The sequence below is a fragment of the Rhincodon typus genome, chromosome 8 (assembly GCF_021869965.1).
Source record: "Rhincodon typus isolate 14 chromosome 8, sRhiTyp1.1, whole genome shotgun sequence".
In the NCBI taxonomy this organism is placed as follows: Eukaryota; Metazoa; Chordata; class Chondrichthyes; order Orectolobiformes; family Rhincodontidae; genus Rhincodon; species Rhincodon typus.
The window spans coordinates 27,028,435-27,046,382 of NC_063339.1; positions in this window are offsets into that span (position 1 = coordinate 27,028,435).

Here is a 17,948-nt window from a genome sequence, read left to right on the forward strand (position 1 = left end):
ATGAGGTGCTGCTCCTCCAGTTTCTGGGTGGCATCGTTGTGACACTGGAGCAAGCCCAGGATGGACATGTCGTGCAGGCAGTGGGATGGGGAGGCACGGTGGCTCAGCGGTTAGCACTGCTGCCTCACAGCGCTAGGGACCCGGGTTCAATTCCACCCTCAGGCAACTACCTGGGTGGAGTTTGCACATTCTCCCTGTGTCTGTGTGGGTTTTCTCCGGGTGCTCTGGTTTCCTCCCACAGTCCAAAGATGTGCAGGTTAGGGTGGATTGGCCATGCTAAATTGCCCATAGTGTTCAGGGATGTGTAGATTTAGGTGGGTTATAGGAGGATGGGTCTGGGTGGGATGCTTTGAGGGTCAGTGTGGACTTGTTGGGCCAAAGGGCCTGTTTCCACACTGTGGAGATTCTATGATGATGAAGTGGTTCGCGACTGGGAGGTGTTGTCGTTTGTCATGAACCGAGTGCAGGTGCTCTACAAAACGGTCTCCAAGCTCCCGCTTGGTCTCCCCGATGTAGAGGAGGCCATATTGGGAACAGCGGATACAATATACCATATTAGAGGATGTGCAGGTGAACATCTGTTTAATGCGGAAAGTTTTTTTGGGGCCTGGGATGAGGTGAAGGGGGAAGTGTAGGGGCAGGTGTAGCACTTCCTGCAGTTGCAGGCAAAGGTGCTTACGAACCTTGAATACAAGGACATCTGGGATGTTCGGGAGTGGAATGCCTCAACTTGTGAGCAGATGTGGCGGAGGCGGAGGAATTGGGAGTACAGACCCCTTCTCCTGCCTCCAACACACCCCATCCTCCTGGACACCACCCCAAGGCCTCCTTCCCTTGACCTTTTCATCTCCAACTGCCGTCGTGACATCAATCACTTCAACCTCTCCACCCCTCTCACTCACTCCAACCTGTACCCAACAGAAAGTGCAGCCCTCTGCTCCAACCCTAACCTCATCATAAAACCCGCGGACAAGGGAGGCGCAGTTGTGGTCTGGCGCACTGACCTTTACATCACTGAGGCCAGGCGCCAGCTCGCTGACACCTCCTCCTACCACCCCCTTGATCATGACCCCACCCCCAACCACCAAAACATCATCTCCCAGACAATCCACAACCTCATCACCTCAGGTGGCCTCCCACCCACAGCCTCCAACCTCATCGTTCCCCAACCCCGACCGCCCGTTTCTATCTCCTTCCCAAAATCCACAAAATCGACTGCCCTGGTCGACCCATTGTCTCTGCCTGCTCCCACCCCACTGAACTTATCTCCACTTATCTCGACTCCATTTTCCCCCCTCTGGTCCAGGAACTCCCCACCTACGTCCGTGACACCACCCACGCCCTCCACCTCCCCCAAAACTTCCAATTCCCTGGTCCTCAACACCTCATCTTCACCATGGATGTCCAGTCCCTATATATTTGCATTCCCCATGCAGATGGCCTAAAGGCCCTCCGCTTCTCCCTGTCCCGCAGGCCCGACCAGTACTCCTCCACTGACACCCTTATCCGCTCAACTGAACTTGTCCTTACCCTTAACAACTTCTCCTTCAATTCCTCCCACTTCCTACAGACTATGTGGGTGGCCATGGGAACCTGCATGGGCCCAAGCTATGCCTGCCTCTTCGTAGGATACATGGAACAGTCCGTCTTCCGCAGCTACACTGGCTCTATCCCCCACTTCCTCCTCCACTTCATCGATGACTGTATCAGCGCCGCCTCGTGCTCCCACGAGGAGCTCGAACAGTTCATCCACTTTAGTAACACCTTCCACCCCAACCTTAAGTTCACCTGGACCATCTCTGATACCTCTCTCTCCTTCCTGGACTTCTTTATCTCCATCTCTGGTGACCACCTCGAAACTGATATTGATTTCAAGCCCACCGACTCCCACAGCTACCTAGACTACACCTCCTCTCACCCACCTTCCTGCAAGAATGCAATATCCTATTCCCAATTCCTCTGCCTCTGCCACATCTGCTCCCAAGATGAAGCGTTCCACTCCTGAAAATCCCAGATGTTCTCATATTTCAAGGACCGCATATTTCAAGTGGTCAAAAACACCCTCGACCGCATCTCTTGCGTTTCCTTCACCTCTGCCCTCACACCCCCACCCCGTAATAAAAACAAAGACAGAATTCCCCTTGTACTCACGTATCACCCTGTTAACCTCAGGATTCAATGCATCATCCTCCACACTCCTGCCACTTGCACTCTGACCCCACAACCAAGGATATACTTCCATCCCCACCCTTATCTGCCTTCCGGAGGGACCACTGTTTCCGCGACTCCTTCATCTGCTCCACCCTCCCACTAGCCCCACCACCCCCGGCACTTTTCCCTGAAACCACAGGATGTGCTACACCTACCCCTACACCTCCCCCCTCACCTCCATCCCAGGCCCCAAAAAAAACCTTCCACATCAGACAGATGTTCACCTGCACATCTGCTAATGTGATATATTGTATCCGCTGCTCCCGATGTGGCCTCCTTTACATCGGTGAGACCAAGCGGAGGCTCGGAGACCCTTTTGTAGAGCACCTGCGCTCTGTTCGCGATAAACGACAACATCTTCCGGTCGCGAACCACTTCAACTCCCCCTCCCACTCCCTGGATGACATGTCCTTCCTGGGCCTCCTCCAGTGTCACAATGACACCACATGCAAACTGGAGAAGCAGCACCTCATATTCCGCCTTGGAAGCCTACAGCTCGATGGTCTCAATGTGGACTTTACTAGCTTCAAAATCTCCCAACTCCCGGCCTCATCCCATGACCAATCCTCCCTCTCATCCCCGCCTCCTTGACCTGATACAACTTGTCCGTCTTCTCTCCCACCTATCCGCTCCTCCCACCTCACTGACCAATCCCCACCACTATCTACCTGCACTCACCTAACACCATCCCACCTACCTTCCTAACCCTAACCCCCTCTTTGTATTTATTCCAGAGGTCCCTTCCCCTCCCCTATTTCTGAAGAAGGGTCCCGACCCGAAACATCAGCTTTCCTGCTCCTCTGATGCTGCCTGGCCTGCTGTGTCCCTACAGCTCCACGCTGTGTTATCTCAGACTCCAACACCGGCAGTTCTTACTATCTCTTCCTCCCCATTGTGTGTGTTTGTATTCCAGCACGATGGAAGTTGTCGGAGTGGGAGGCCCAGCCACTTATGAAAGGTGCTGAAATGTGTGTGGTTCCATCTCTGACCGGATTCTTCCCAACTGTGCCCTGCTTCCTTGTGAGCAAGACCTCCCAGAGTAGATGCCATGTTGCCCTCAGTCCCCTGTTTTGGATCCTGAGCACCAATGGGCTAGGCCGCTGGAGTGCAGGTGTGTGTGTCTTTTCAGCAGACCCTGAAGGTGCTGGTCCTGGTTGTTCATGACAGCTGCCAACCTCTGCCTGGTGGAATCAGATGATCACATGCTTGGGGAAGCTAGGTCCCATGGCATAGCAGTTCTCCTGTAGCTTCTCTCACATTTCTGCCCAAAGCTCCTGTTCCTCCCTGCGCATGTGGATGAACACCGCAGGGACCCTTCTGCTTGGAGCTGAGCAAAGTGACTGGTCTCGGGTAGTCCTCTGAGCCCCAATGGCCTAGCCCATTGCTTCCTCAGCCAGCTGCTGAACTGTCTCAGTGAGGTGCTCACCAGCTTGTGTTCCCAAACTTTCTAAACCTAACGTTCCCACTGAGGTGTCAGTGTCTGAGCTGGTGTGTTTGTTAGGGTGAGGGTGGACGGGGTGGGGGTTTTCCTAACCCTATAGCAGGTAGCTTTATCAATGCTTCCTCGGAGGCCTCTGATCTTCATTCCTCAGTGATCAAGGAGGTGCCTTCTGGAGGCCAGACTGTTTCCCTACCTAGGCCATTGACAAGCCCCCTGTGGGGGAGGGGTGTGGGAGTATTTGCAAGGCACACGAGTGAGAAGACATAGTGGCCAATGGTTAGAAGTGCAAAGAATGACACTGACATTGGGATTAATGTGAGACTTGCAGTGGAATGAAGAATGTTACTTACCTGATTGTTGGGACAAAAATACCTCAGCACTTCCACAGGAGCAGACACAATCTTCCCCTGCAGGGGCAGGATACCCAGGAGTCTGATGCCCTCCACCCAGCTGGGCCCTTTCTGCCCCATTATGGGTAGTCTCACCTAGAATGAGTGAAAGGGAAGGATTTTGTGAGATGCAAGTGGGTGGTACATCATTGAGAAAATAATGGGTAGTTGCAAAGAAAAAGTCATCCTGAATAATCACATTTTCCACAGCCTTTGAAAAAAACAGAGGTCTTAAAGAAATTAGGTTCAACCCTTCTCAATATTAATGTTGCTCAAGACGAAGAGGACATTTTTAAAGATAAATGTGGATCATTGAAAATCTTTCTGGTTTAAATTTATACAGAGAATTTATTTGTGACGATATTACATTGTTGCAAAGTGGTTCCATGTTATATTGACTCGCAATATGTTGTATATTATCAATCTTATCAAACCTGCTTCAATTTGCAATTGAAATAGCATGGCACCATATAGTCAGAATTCGGGTGGTCCCGGGTCTCCTTTCAATGTTCAATTAATCATTCTTTCTACCCCTTTCTAACATTATGGCCTGAATTTCCACATTGACAGAGAGGCTTCATCTTAAAGAAAATGGTACCAAGTCAAGAATCCAGAAATCCACCCCCAAATCCTGCCCCCACCATTATTGTGCAGAGGAGATAATATATCCACCTTTATGGTTCACCGATGCAACTGCATATTTGTCTCTCTCATATCTGATTTTCGCTAGTGGCATGTTCAAAACATGGCATGTGCCCTTTAAGCCTGGTAGAAGAAGGTTAAACTCTGGAAAGTTTTCTTAGGAAGGTACGGAATCCTTCTCTAGAAGTAAGACACACTGCTGGAATATAATTAGAGAGATTGGATGTCCTATGGTAGAGGTCAGGTATCCTTTGGGCAGTGCCTTTTGATATTGTTAAAAATATGATGAACGTGCAAGAGAAGTGGATAAACCCATTGTTGCTGTTAGGCTCTTTGAAGTTGCCAACAAATAAGAAAGACATTTGCGTCTCCTGTCCTTTAAAAAAATCAGAAGGGTCCAGACCCAAAACGTCAGCTTTCCTGCTCCTCTGATGCTGCCTGGCCTGCTGTGTTCATCCAGCTCTACACCTTGTTATCTCAGACTCCAACATCGGCAGTTCCTACTATCTCCTCGTATTGAATACATTTCCATCAACGAAATAGTGATTTCATCAATATACACTCCAGAATTCTTTTCAGTCTCGGTATGGATCCTGATGTCTGGCCATGGCATGCAAGGTGTCAGGTCAAAGCATGGTGGGCGAGAAACATGGGTTAGCGTGAGTTGGCACAAATTTGGCATTTGGCTACAAAGGGCCCTGGAAGTGGGTAGAGGGGCATAGACAGGCATGGAGGGTATGACAGATGATGGGTGTGGATTGGCATGGATAGGGCATGGGAAGTGAGGGGTAGGGGGATGACAGGATGCAAAGGGCAAAGCCGAAGGCATTTTTTAAAAAGTTATTTTGTCCATAATTTTGACAAAATGCAGGAGGATGCATACCTTCATATATTTATGAGTGGTGACTTAGTCCAGTTTAATCAATACAGCTGAAGACTGGATTATCATAAAAAAATAAGCATTTTAATCTCAGTCTGGTCCACCACCTGTGAGTAATCTTATTTTAAATAACTTCAAATGATTTTGAAAAATAATTATACAGAACTATTTACTAGTTTAATAGGTGTTCAGTAGTCAGATTCTTAGTAAATAGAAAAAGACATGTAAAAGTTTTTGAAAATGCATACTTAGTGTCCTTGGGCTTAAAAAATAGTTCATTTTTAAGAGCCGCCTTCACAAATTGACACAATTGATGGAATTCCATCTGGGAGGGTGGCCAGGTTTGTCGGCAGGACCAGTTTCCAGTGAGTTGGCTTTTAAACTAGCTGAAAATTTCACAGAAACCCAATTTGCAATGCACATTCTTTATTCATTCACAGGATGAGGGTGTTGCCGGCTAGGCAGTATTTATTACCCAGACAACTGTTAAGAGTCAACCACATTGCTGTGGGTCTGGAGTCACATGTAGGCCAGACAAGGTAAGGATGGCAGTTTCCTTCCCTAAGGAACATTAGTGAACCAGGTGGGAAGAAGGGTCCAGACCCGAAACATCAGCTTTCCTGCTCCCGTGACGCTGCCTGGCCTGCTGTGTTCATCCAACTCTACACTGTGTTATCTCAGACTCCAGCATCGGCAGTTCCTACTATCTCTGGGTTTTTCCTGACAATTGATTCATTGTCATTGAATTAATTCCAGATATTTTTATTGAATTCAAATTCCACCCTCTGCCATGGTGGGATTTGAACCCTGGTTGCCAGATTTATTTCTGGGTTGACAGTCCAGCAATAATACCGTTAGGCCATCACCTCCCCAGATGATTTGTATTAAAATTGTGTAGTCTTTCTGAATGGGTTTAGTCTATATCAAGTGAATTGTGCTTCAGGGAAATAATGAATCCTAGAGGAAGCTGTTGCCTCATAGATCAACAACAATTCTTTGTATAATTTAGCTTTATATAATTTAGAGTAACGGATTCACAGATCATGATCAGTAAATTTAAAACGTCTGGCTCAAATGCAATAACAGAATATTAAATCCTGCAAGCATTTGTTGTTTCATGATTAACAGCGATTGAAATTATTGCATTATAAACCAGAGAGTGATGATAATGGAAATTATGAAGTCAAATTCCTTTATGCTGATCAGCTGGACTTTTCTCATAACTCTGGTGACACTCTAACAGAAGAGTTTAGATTAAGACCAGATCCTAGATAGACTAGATCCCAGTCCTAACTGGGAAAACCCTATTAGCCTTGTGATAATCAAAGATTCCTCCTTTTTTTAGAATGTCAGCCAAATCAGTAGGGGCTGAGGTGGGAGATAAGTTCATCAGTAATCTACCATAGTATTAGAGGCTGGTGTACTACAAGGCATCATGTACAATACTGTTAAACATGATTCACTGAAGGAAAACAACCTGATCCCTCTAAGATGGGTAGATATTTTCAGTGTTACTATTACACCTTATTATAGGAGTTGGAGGTGCTCCATGCTTCCCAGAGATTCCCAAGCCACTTTCTCCCCATTCTCCCTCCAAGCCAGTGGGTGTAATTTCTGGCAGCAGGGCAATAAGCAGTCCCTATGCATTTTCCAACCCCTAGCTTCATGTTATTATCATTGTTCATAATGATTAACAAAATACCACCAGTGTTCCTCGCTCTGTATCTCCATATAACTCACAATTTCACATTGCTTATTTCCTACAGTCAGCACTGATGAATTAATCCACTGACAAATGATCTGTCTTGTTGGCTTGGAGTAAAGGTTTTTCTTTTGTATTTTAAGTCTGGGACTTGGTTGTGATGCTACAACCAATCTTTCCTCTCATGCAATCTCACCACCAATTGGTTGCCAGGACATTCGGAATATCAAATCAGGAGGCCATCTTTCAATAAAAAGAACAATACAGCCATTTCCTCTTACTGTTTTATTCAGACAGTTTGTGTGCAGATTTGGAGCAAGAACATATGCCAGACGTCAATTAATATTTTGGAACGTAAGGGATTAAATTTAATCCAAGCACAAAAAAAATGGTGATTATAATCACTTTTTACACCATTAGTTTCATCAGAACTTGGGAATGTTAAACATGCCATTATGCAGCTGCTCTGAAACAAAAGCAGTTTTAGGTAATACAGACAGAGAGATGGAAAACCTCCTCCCCAGCCTTTAAAATTAATGAGAAACTTCCAATTGTGCACACACAAAGGACCTGGCTTTATTTCAGCTGATTAATTCTTGGTATTTTTCCCAAATTTAAAAAAAACTATGAACTAATGGTTTGTGAATTATCTTCACACCACTCCATTTTCAGCTCTTATTCGGTCAGGGACTATTGTGCCAGCAGAAATTTCAAATGCTTCCAATTATATTCATAAACTTGCCCCAGCACTTCACCAAAACAGGACCTCCCTTTTCAAGCAACTAACATTCAGAAGACACACTGACCCCTCGATGTACTCATCAAGTTATCTGATACATCCCTGTGAGCATCTGTTTCACAAACAATAAGAGCACAAGACAAAAGGAAAAAGATCATCTTGTTTCAAGTGTGTAGTCACGGCCTCATACAATTCTGAGCATTTCTTTCCTTTCCCTCCCTCCATTTCCACTGATTATTTCATTGCCTGGTTAGTGCAGAATAGCCTTGGGTGACACTAGTCTCTCAATTACTTTGATTTTACTTATCTAAACATTTCATTGATTCTTTTTGTCTCCTTCATCTGCGACATTCTTCCTCCCCTCCGATGTTAACTTAAATATGTCTAGAATTTACCAAACATAACTTACACGACAACAATAAAAACATTGATGATGGGCCACATTCATTGTGGATAAAATTCATGCATTTGATTTTAAATTATCTACATTTATGACATGCATATATTGTGGAAATGTTGTCAGCTGCATTTCAGTGGGTATCAATCCAGCCTCTGAAATAGGAATGTTGTTGGTTACAGTCCTATTGTAGTGCCTTGACGACTGAGGGAGTGCCACATTGCATTTTTTTTGGATGAGAGGTTAAACTGTCTGCCCTCTTAAGCAGTGTAAATGAATCCAATTGCACTGTTTGAAGAAGAGTTGGGGAACTGTTGCTGAAATTCTGGTCAATGTTTTATCTCTCAATTGATGTACCGAAATCAGATTATCCAGTCACAATCACATTGTTGTTGGTGGGGCTTTCTTCCTTGTTCTTTTAAAGAAAATAGATTTGACAACAAAAATGTGACTTCACGTTTCACAATTGCATTTAAGCACATTAAACTTCTATCAGATCTTAGAATCTGGACAGTTCATTAATCTGAACACATTCTAATAGCATGTAGAACTTCTTTTTAAGAACAATCCATTACCAAGGGTTATGAAATCTAACTTTATACTAAATTATTTCTAAAATAATAAATGATGTTTGCTCATTTGTATTAATTTCTGACACTGCACACTGTTTAAACCAAAACAAAATTAGTTAGAATGAGACCATGACAAAGATATTGTCATCATCAAACTCTGTTTAATATTATACACTGTATTGTGGGAAATGTCCATTTTTTTTGGGTGGGGGCTTTTGAAGTATTGTTGTTAAAACCTGACTTGAATTTCCAACTCTGGCAATAAGACAACTGTGATCTGACATAAGATATGTTAGTTTTATGATCTGATCATTTTAATTATTCTAACTTGAAGCAGTCTATCCCTTCTCCAATAGTTCTCATATACAATACAATACAGGAACAGGTCCTTCAGCCCACCATGCCTGTGCTGGCTTCTAATCGTAACTTAGACCAGCTACTTGTTGCCCATATGCATTTTCAATCCTGTATTCGCTCTCTATATGTCAATGCTCCTAAGGGTTCTGCTATTTGTTGTATAAGTTGCACATGAATTTGATCTTCCGAAATGCATCATTTTGCATTTGTGTGGGTTAAACTCCATTTGCCATTTCTGTGCCCAAATCTGTATATCCTGCTGTATCCTTTGACAATCTTCCTCACTATCTGCAACTCCACCAATTTTTGCGTCATCCACAAACTTACCATTCAGACCGACCTACATATTCATCCAGATCATTTATATATATTAAAAACAACAGAGGTCCCAGCACTGATCCCTGTGGAACACCACGATTTACTGATCTCCATTCTGAAAAGCGCCCTTTCACCGCTTCTCTCCGTTTCCATGACCAAGCCAATTTTGTATCCATCTAGCCAGTTCACCCCAGATCCCAAGAGACTCTACCTTTTGTACCAACCTGCCATCAGGTACCTTATCAAATGCCTTATTAAAGTCCATGTAGGTAACATCTACTGCCCTTCCCTCATCAATCATTCTTGTCACCTCCTCAAAAAATTAAATCAAGTTGGTGAGACATGATCTTCCCTACATAAATCAATGCTGCCCATCACTAACAAGTCCATTTGCTTCTAAACGCGAATAAGTCCTGTCTCTCAGTATTTTCTCCAACAGCTTTCACAGCACTGACATCAGGCTCACCAGCCTGTAATTACCTGGATTGCCTCTGTTTCCCTTCTGATCACCTCATTGCAGTAAAGATGTGGAAGCTTTGGAGAGGGTGCAGAGGAGATTTACCAGGATGCTGCCTGGGCTGGAGGACAGGTCTTATGAGGAAAGGTTGAGGGAGCTATGGTTTTTTTCATTGGAGTGAAGAAGGATGAGAGATGACTTGATAGATGTTTACAAGATGATGAGAGGCAAAGAGAGAGTGGATAGTCAGAGACTTTTTTCCCGGGGCGGAAATGACTATTATGAGGGAGCATAATTTTAAGGTGATTGGAGAAAGGTATAAGGGAGATGTCAGGAGTAGGTTCTTCACACAGAGAGTGGTGGCCATGTGGAATGCGCTGCCGGCAGTGGTAGTGGAGTCAGATACTTTTAAACAACTTTTAAACAGAGGCTTTTAAACAACTTTTGGATAGGCACATGGAGGATAGTAAAATGTAGGGTATGCAGGGTAGATTGATCTTAGTAGGATAATAGGTCGTCACAACATCGTGGGCCGAAGGGCCTGTACTGTTCTATGTTCTATATTCCATGTTCTTAAACAAAGGGGCAACATTGGCCCTTTTCCAGTCCTCTGGAACCTCACGTGAGGCCAAAGAGGATGCAAAGATATCTGTTAAGGCCCCAGCTATTTCCTGCCTTGCCTCTCACAGTATCCTGGGATAGATCCTATATTGCCCTTCAGACTTGTCTACCTTAATACATTTCAAGACACTGAAAACTTCCTCCTTCATTATGTTGACCTGCCCGAGAGTACTCACACACGTTTCCCTAACCTCAGTATCCCTCTCTTTGATGAATACCAATGTAACGTATTCTTTAAGTATCTCACCCGTTTCCTCTGCGTCCACATATAACCTCTCTCCTTTATCCTTGAGTTGGGTCGACTTTTTCCCTAGCTACCCTCTGCTCCTAATATAAGTATAAAATGCCTTGGGATTCTCCTTAACCCTGCTGACCAAGGATATTTCATAGCCCCTTTTAGCCCTCCTAACTCTGCATTTGAGCTCCTTCCTACTTTCTCTATATTCTACAAGGACTTCATCTGTTTTTAGTTGCCTAGACCTTTGGTATGCTTCTTTTTTATGACTCAGCCAATAATTTCCCCTGTCATCTAAGGGTCCCAAATCCTACCATTCCTGTCTAATATTTTCACAGGAACATGCCTGTCCTGTACTCTAATCAACTGGTCTTTAAAAGACTCCCACATGTCAGATGTGGATTTACTTTCAAACAGCCGCTCCCAATCCATATTCTCCAATTCTTGCCTAATTTGCTTATAGTTGTCCTTCCCCTAATTTAACACCTTCATCTGAGATCCATTCTTGTCCTTATCCATAAGTATCCGAAAACTTATGGAATTGTTGTCATTATTCCCAAAATGCTCCCCCACTGTAACTTTGATCACCTGGCTGGACTCATTTCCCAGTACCACGTCCAATATGGCCTCCTCCTTCATTGGACTATCCACATACTATTTCAAAATACTCTCCTGGACACACCTAACAAATTGCTCCCCTTCCAAACCCCTGGTACCAAGGGAGTCCCAGCCAATATGGGGGAAGTTAAAACCAACCACAACAACGCTGTTATTTTCACATCTTTCCAGAACCTGATTATATACCTCTTCCTCTATCTCCCACTGGCAGTTCGGGGCATCTGTGGTACAATTGTGATTGCACCCTTCCTATTCTTGAGCTCTCCCCATAATGTCTCACTACAATGTCCTCCTTCAGCACAGTTGTGATGTGCTCCCTAACCAGTAATGCAACTCAACCACCTCTTTTGCTTCCTTCTATGTCCTGTCTAAAACATCAACATCCTGGAACATTATGCTGCCAATCCTGTCCCCGTTTCAGGCATGTCTCTGTGATAGCACCAACATCATAACTGCATGTGTTAATCCAGGCTCTAAATTCATCTGCCTTACCTGTTATACTTCTTGCATTGAAACAAATACAGTCCAAGCCTTTGGTTCTGCTGAGCTCAGCAACCACTCCCTGGCTGCTCTTTCTCTTAGCTATATTTGCCTTAATCTCAAGCTGTGGTTGGTTGGTTTGCCGAGCTGGTTCATTGTTTCGCAGACGTTTTGTTACCCTGCTGGGAAACATCATCAGTGCAGCCTCCAATGAAGTGCCGTTGTGTTTTCCCGCCTGTTATTTAAACTCTGGAGTCTGTTGAGCTGGATTACCTCATTTCCGATTTTCCTTCACAGTGGAGTGTATATGGGGTCAAGCTCTATGAGTTTGTTGATGGCTTTCTTTGTGGAGTACCAGGCTTCTAGGAATTCCCGTGCTTGTCTCTGCTTTGCTTGTCCCAGGATCTTAGTGTTGTCCCAGTCGAATTGGTGGTTCTCCTTATCCATGTGGATAGAGATGAGTGAGTATTGGATATGTCTTTTTGTAGCCAATTGAGGTTTGTGTACCCTTGTGGTTAATTTCCTTCCTGTTTGTCTGATCCAGTGTTCATCACAGTCTCTGCAGGGAATCTTGTATATGACATTGGTCCTGTCCATAGTGGGTAGTGGGTCTTTGGTTCCGAGCAGTTGGCATAGGGTTGATGTGCGTTTGTGTGCTACTCTGATGCCCAATGGTTGTAGGAGTCTTGTGGTCAGTTCAGATGTGTTCCTGATGTCGGAGCGTGTAGTATCTTTCTGGTGTCGTTCGTGTGATAGGCATCTTCTGACCCAGTTTTTCGGATATCCATTGTCTTTGAATACCTGGAAGAAGTACACTTCTTTTTGGCGTAGCTCTGTGTTGCTGCAGTGTGTTGTTGCCCGTTTAAATAATGTTCTTAAGCAACTTCATTAGGGTGGTTGCTGTTGAAATTCAGTACTTGGTCAGTGTGTGTGGCTTTCCTGTGTACCTTTGGTAGGAATTCCCCATTTGTCGTGCACTCTACCATGACTTCCAGGAATGGGAGCTGTTTTATTCTTCTCCTCTTCTCTGCTGAATCTAATTCCGGTGACAGTGTCGTTTATTAGTTCGTGTGTCTTCTCCAGTTTGGTTTGTTTAATAATGACGAAGGTGTCGTCCACGTAGTGTATCCATATTTTTGGTTGGATTAGCGGAAGGGCCGTACTTTCCAGTCTCTGCATCACTGCCTCGGCTATTAGTCTGGAGTTGGTGATCCCATGGGTGTCCCGTTGATCTGTTCATATATTTGATCATTAAAGGTGAAGTGGGTGGTGAGGCATAGGTCCAGTAGCTTCAGCGTGTTGGCTGTGGAGATGGTGTCATTGGGGTCTTGTCAAGCTCTTCCCCGGCATCTATACTTACTGATGTGCTGCTCTGGTTCCCACCCCTCTGCCAAGCTAGTTTAAACCCTCCTGAGCAGTACTATCAAACCTCCCCGCCAGGATATTGGTGCCTCTCCAGTTTAGGTGCAACCCTTCCTTCTTGTACAAGTCCCACCTTCCGTGGAAGACATTCCAATGATCCTCATATCTGAACCTGCTCTACCCGCTCACCTGTTCAATTGTACTCTGTTTGTAGCCTCAGTAGTGCGTGACATGAGGAGTAATCCTGAGATTACTACCCTAGAGGTCCTACTTTTTAGTTTACTACCCAATTCCCCGAATTATTGTTGCGGGACTTTTTCACTCTTGCTACCTATGTCATTCGTGCCAGTATGGACAATGACTTCTGTCTGTCTACCCTCCCATTTCAGGATCCCCTGTACCTGATCAGAGACACCCATGACCAGGGAGAGAACACACCATCCTGGAGTCTCTCTCACAGCCACAGAAGCACCCAGCAGTGCCCCTGACTGTCAAATCTCCAATTACTATTTCCCTACTAGGCTTTGTCCTTCCTTCCCCTCCGTAGAGCAGAGCCACCCTTGGTGCTCCGGCTCTGATTGAGGCTGCTGTCACCTAATGGGCCACCCCTTCATCACTATCCAAAACGAACTAGTTACTTGACAGGGGGACAGATACGGGGTCTCCTGCTCTGACAGCCTGCCCTTTCTGGTGGTCACCTATCGATCTTCCTGTACCAATTTAACATTTATATTAAAGAACCAAAAATAACTTCATTTAAATTCTTTTGTGACCTTGAGATTTTTCAAGATGCTGGGTCACTCAAACTTTCTGTAGAACTGTTTAATTAGAAAAAAGGCAGAGTTTCTCAAACTTAAACCAGCAGGAAACATGGTGGGAGTAAAGCAGAGAGTGTGGCTTTCCAAAAAAAACATATTTCCACCCCGTATTTAGAAGGTTCCAGAATCTTGACCATGTCTTTCCTTACATTTGAATTCAAACCAGACATCAATATACTGGAGAAACAGCACTGATTATTTGTCACAGGTTTTTACATCAATTACATTCTGTTACACTTAGTTTCTTCATGTGAAAAAAGTCTCAGTTTCCCTGTATAGCAAAATGCAGATATGTACAGAAGCTAAAGAAACAGTTTAGAGCCACAAAGTATTTCTTGACAAATTTGGAGTGTTAAGAACATAATTCAATCCATTTAACATGCATTAGACTGCTAGTGTGAAATTAACGAACAGGCATATTCATGTCTATCTAAAAAACTATCTAAAAGACAGCCTGGACTGCTTCATCCAGGCAATGTTAATAACTCCTTAGTACTATAGAACCTGGAGGAAATCTGGAAAAACTCAGCTAATCATTCATTGTGCCATGTCTTTGAAATTACACAGATGTCTTTTGAATTCACAAGAAGGAGAATTGAGAAATTAAAGGACATTTTCTTGTCCATAAAATAGATAATGGAGCTAATGATTTCCTCCACTCATATATTATAGGAATTAGGAATATTGAACAGACAAGCAGATCACTGTGGATTGCGAGTGGGAAGTGTTCCGACTGCTGTTTAAGCAGTTGACTCACGCTTTTTCACTCAAGAGGGGAAATGGTTTTTCAAATACCTGAACCATTTTCAAATACAACATTGTTCAAGCTGAGTCGGCTTCCTGTTTTTAAGGATTTTTTTAATATCAGATATGTGTTCACCTTGGACCTCGAGTTAAAATTTTCTTCCAAAAATATTTTTTTTTAATTACAATTTCTTTCATTTTACCTTGAACAAAATCAATAGGCGAGCCAGCAGCCTTAGAGAAAGATTTCCTATGCACTCCATTTCTGATAAAACCAGAAATATGGAGATAAGGAAATCATTTATGCTTTCGCTATAAGGAGCTAACCGAGAAAAATAACATTTCATCTTAAGGGCAATTATATCAAGTTCTATATCTGGAAATCAAATCAGTTATACATGTTTCTTATTATAATTTTCAGCAAGATGATTTTATGGTTATGCTTTTTGTTATATATTATGACAATAGTTCTGATTTAATAGTCAGCTGTTATAATTTTAGAATTAGTCATTTGGAAAAAGATGAAATGTGTTACATTATATTCAAAACTGCTCCAAAAAGTATGGAATTTTAAAGCACAGGATAAGGCCATTTGATTCCCTCTGCATCTGTTTTCTGATGCAACTGTCTACTTAGTTCAGTTTCAATGCCCCTTTCCAAAATATTCATCTATTTCCTTTTTAAAATTCATGATGAGGCCTGTTTCTACCATTAGTTTCAGAGTACAACATTCTGTGTGAATAGTTTCTTAGCAGACCACTTAATGCTTAGCTCGCCCACAGGATGGAGAGCCAGTGGTGGTGCTGTCATGACCATTTCTGAGAACTCTGTTAAGTTGGCACCTCATTAGGCTCAGTCTAGGTATGCAGCTCCACTGGGGCTAAATGTCCATTTGGTCTTTAGGCACTGTGGGCACCCAAGAGCTCTTCATCAATCAGAGAATGGCAGTTCAACAGGACTGACAGCTCCACTGGGTGTAAGAATCTTTGGTGGTACTGCAATGGGGCCAATTTAAAGGATTGTCACTACAGCCCCCAGACTGAGTGAGGCAGGATCACCCAGTGAGTTGGAGAGGGATGAGAATGAGCTGTTGCCCAGGGCAGAGGTGTGACTTCTCAAGGCTCCCCTTGTTTCCACCACTGGGACTCTCCAACGTGACCTTTGGCTCAGCATGCTGGAGCAGGTGACCACCACTGTCCACTGCTAACCTTCCCAAATCAGGCCGCAGCATAAACATCAGGGTTCACCTGGCATTTCAGCACAGTTCTGCCAACTGTTTGTTAAATACCAACTATGGCAAGATGTGGCCCATAAGTGGGTACTTAAAATTCCACTCTTAACCTTGCTGTTCCTTCTTTAGCTTATAGCCTTAACTTCAATCCCTCCAGTCAGTGAAATTATAACTTCCTCATTTATCTTATGAAAACATCTCTGAATTATTATTAGATTTTTTTTTTTTCTCCAGTGAAAAGAGATCCAGGTTGTCTAGTTCTCTTTTGTATACTGTCTGGGTGTGTAACAGCCTGGTATGGCAACTGCTCTGCCCACCCTCTGACTGAGTCTTTTTGATCTGTACATCCTTGCTTACTATGATCTGCCTGTACTGTTTATAAACAAAAATTTTCACTGTACTTCGGTACACATGACAATCAATTAATCAATCAACAATAATAACTAGCTACCACAATTTGAATTTATAAAGGAGGAAGGAAATGTGGGAGGTGGAGATATTTAGAGAGGAATTTCCAGAGACAGGTCACTGGTAGCTGAAAGCACAAATGCCAGTGATGAAGCAATTAATTTTTTTAATATCATAAGACACCAGATTTAGGGGAGTGCATATATCTCTGAGAGTTGTTGAGTCAGGTAGGATTACGAGATAGGGAATGGTGAGACAATGGCAGGGTTTCAAACTTAATGTTGCTTAACATCGATCTATGGGGGAAATGTGGCTAGGACTGCACTGGAATAATCAGGTTGCGACGTTACAAAGGGATGGATGAAAGTTTCATTAGCTGATGAACCAAGAAGATGAAAAGTTGGCCAATGTTACAGATGTAGAAAAAGCCTGAATTAATAAGGACCAGGATTTGTGGTTAGAGTTTCAATTGAGAATCAAATATGACACCAAATTTGCAAATAGTCTGGTTCAGGGAGAGGGATTGATTTGATGGGTGGGGAATGGAAATTATGGCCAAAACTAAAGGCAATGTCTTCAGTCTACAACTGAAGGAACTTTCTGTTTATCCAGTACTAGATGCTAGTTAAGCAGTCAGACAATTTACAGATGGTGGGGTGGTCGAGAGAATTGGGGATAAGGTAAAGCTGGGTGTCATTAGCAAACAAGTTGAAGCTGATTCCAGATCATATCACCAAAGGACATCATGTAATTGAGAAGTAGCAAGGGCCACGCAAGTCAACTGGGACCTGGAAAACTGTAGTTCATTGTTACAACCTTAATTAATGTTTTTCAAGTATTATTTCAAATGTAAGGCAATTTGTTCAACTAGCAGAAAAACAATCCAATAAAAAGAAGGCAAGATCATCAATTACTTGCTGAACTGCAGTTGGCAGATGGCAGTGTCTACATTTGGATCTGTGTTACATTACAGTTGTGCTTTAATGCTTTCTTACAGAACTACATAGTTTTGCAGCATTGATTTCCCAATTGTGTTTCACATTTCAGCTTAATCCGAGGCTGCATATCCTTTTACATATATACCTGTTAACTAAAGCAGCTATCTCTAATTCTCAAAAGTACCTGCATTGTTTCAAAACAAGTCTTAGCTTCACAAAAAAAAATTATGCACACAAACACATTATTAACATGTTATTGAGGTCAGGTCCTTTGCATTAGTTTTTCCCTTGACTTTCTTTGTTGATTTGCAGCTGATTTGGGGGGCATATTATATATCACATTTCATTTGAGTGCTGATAGGCAATGGGAATCCAATCCACAGCACAA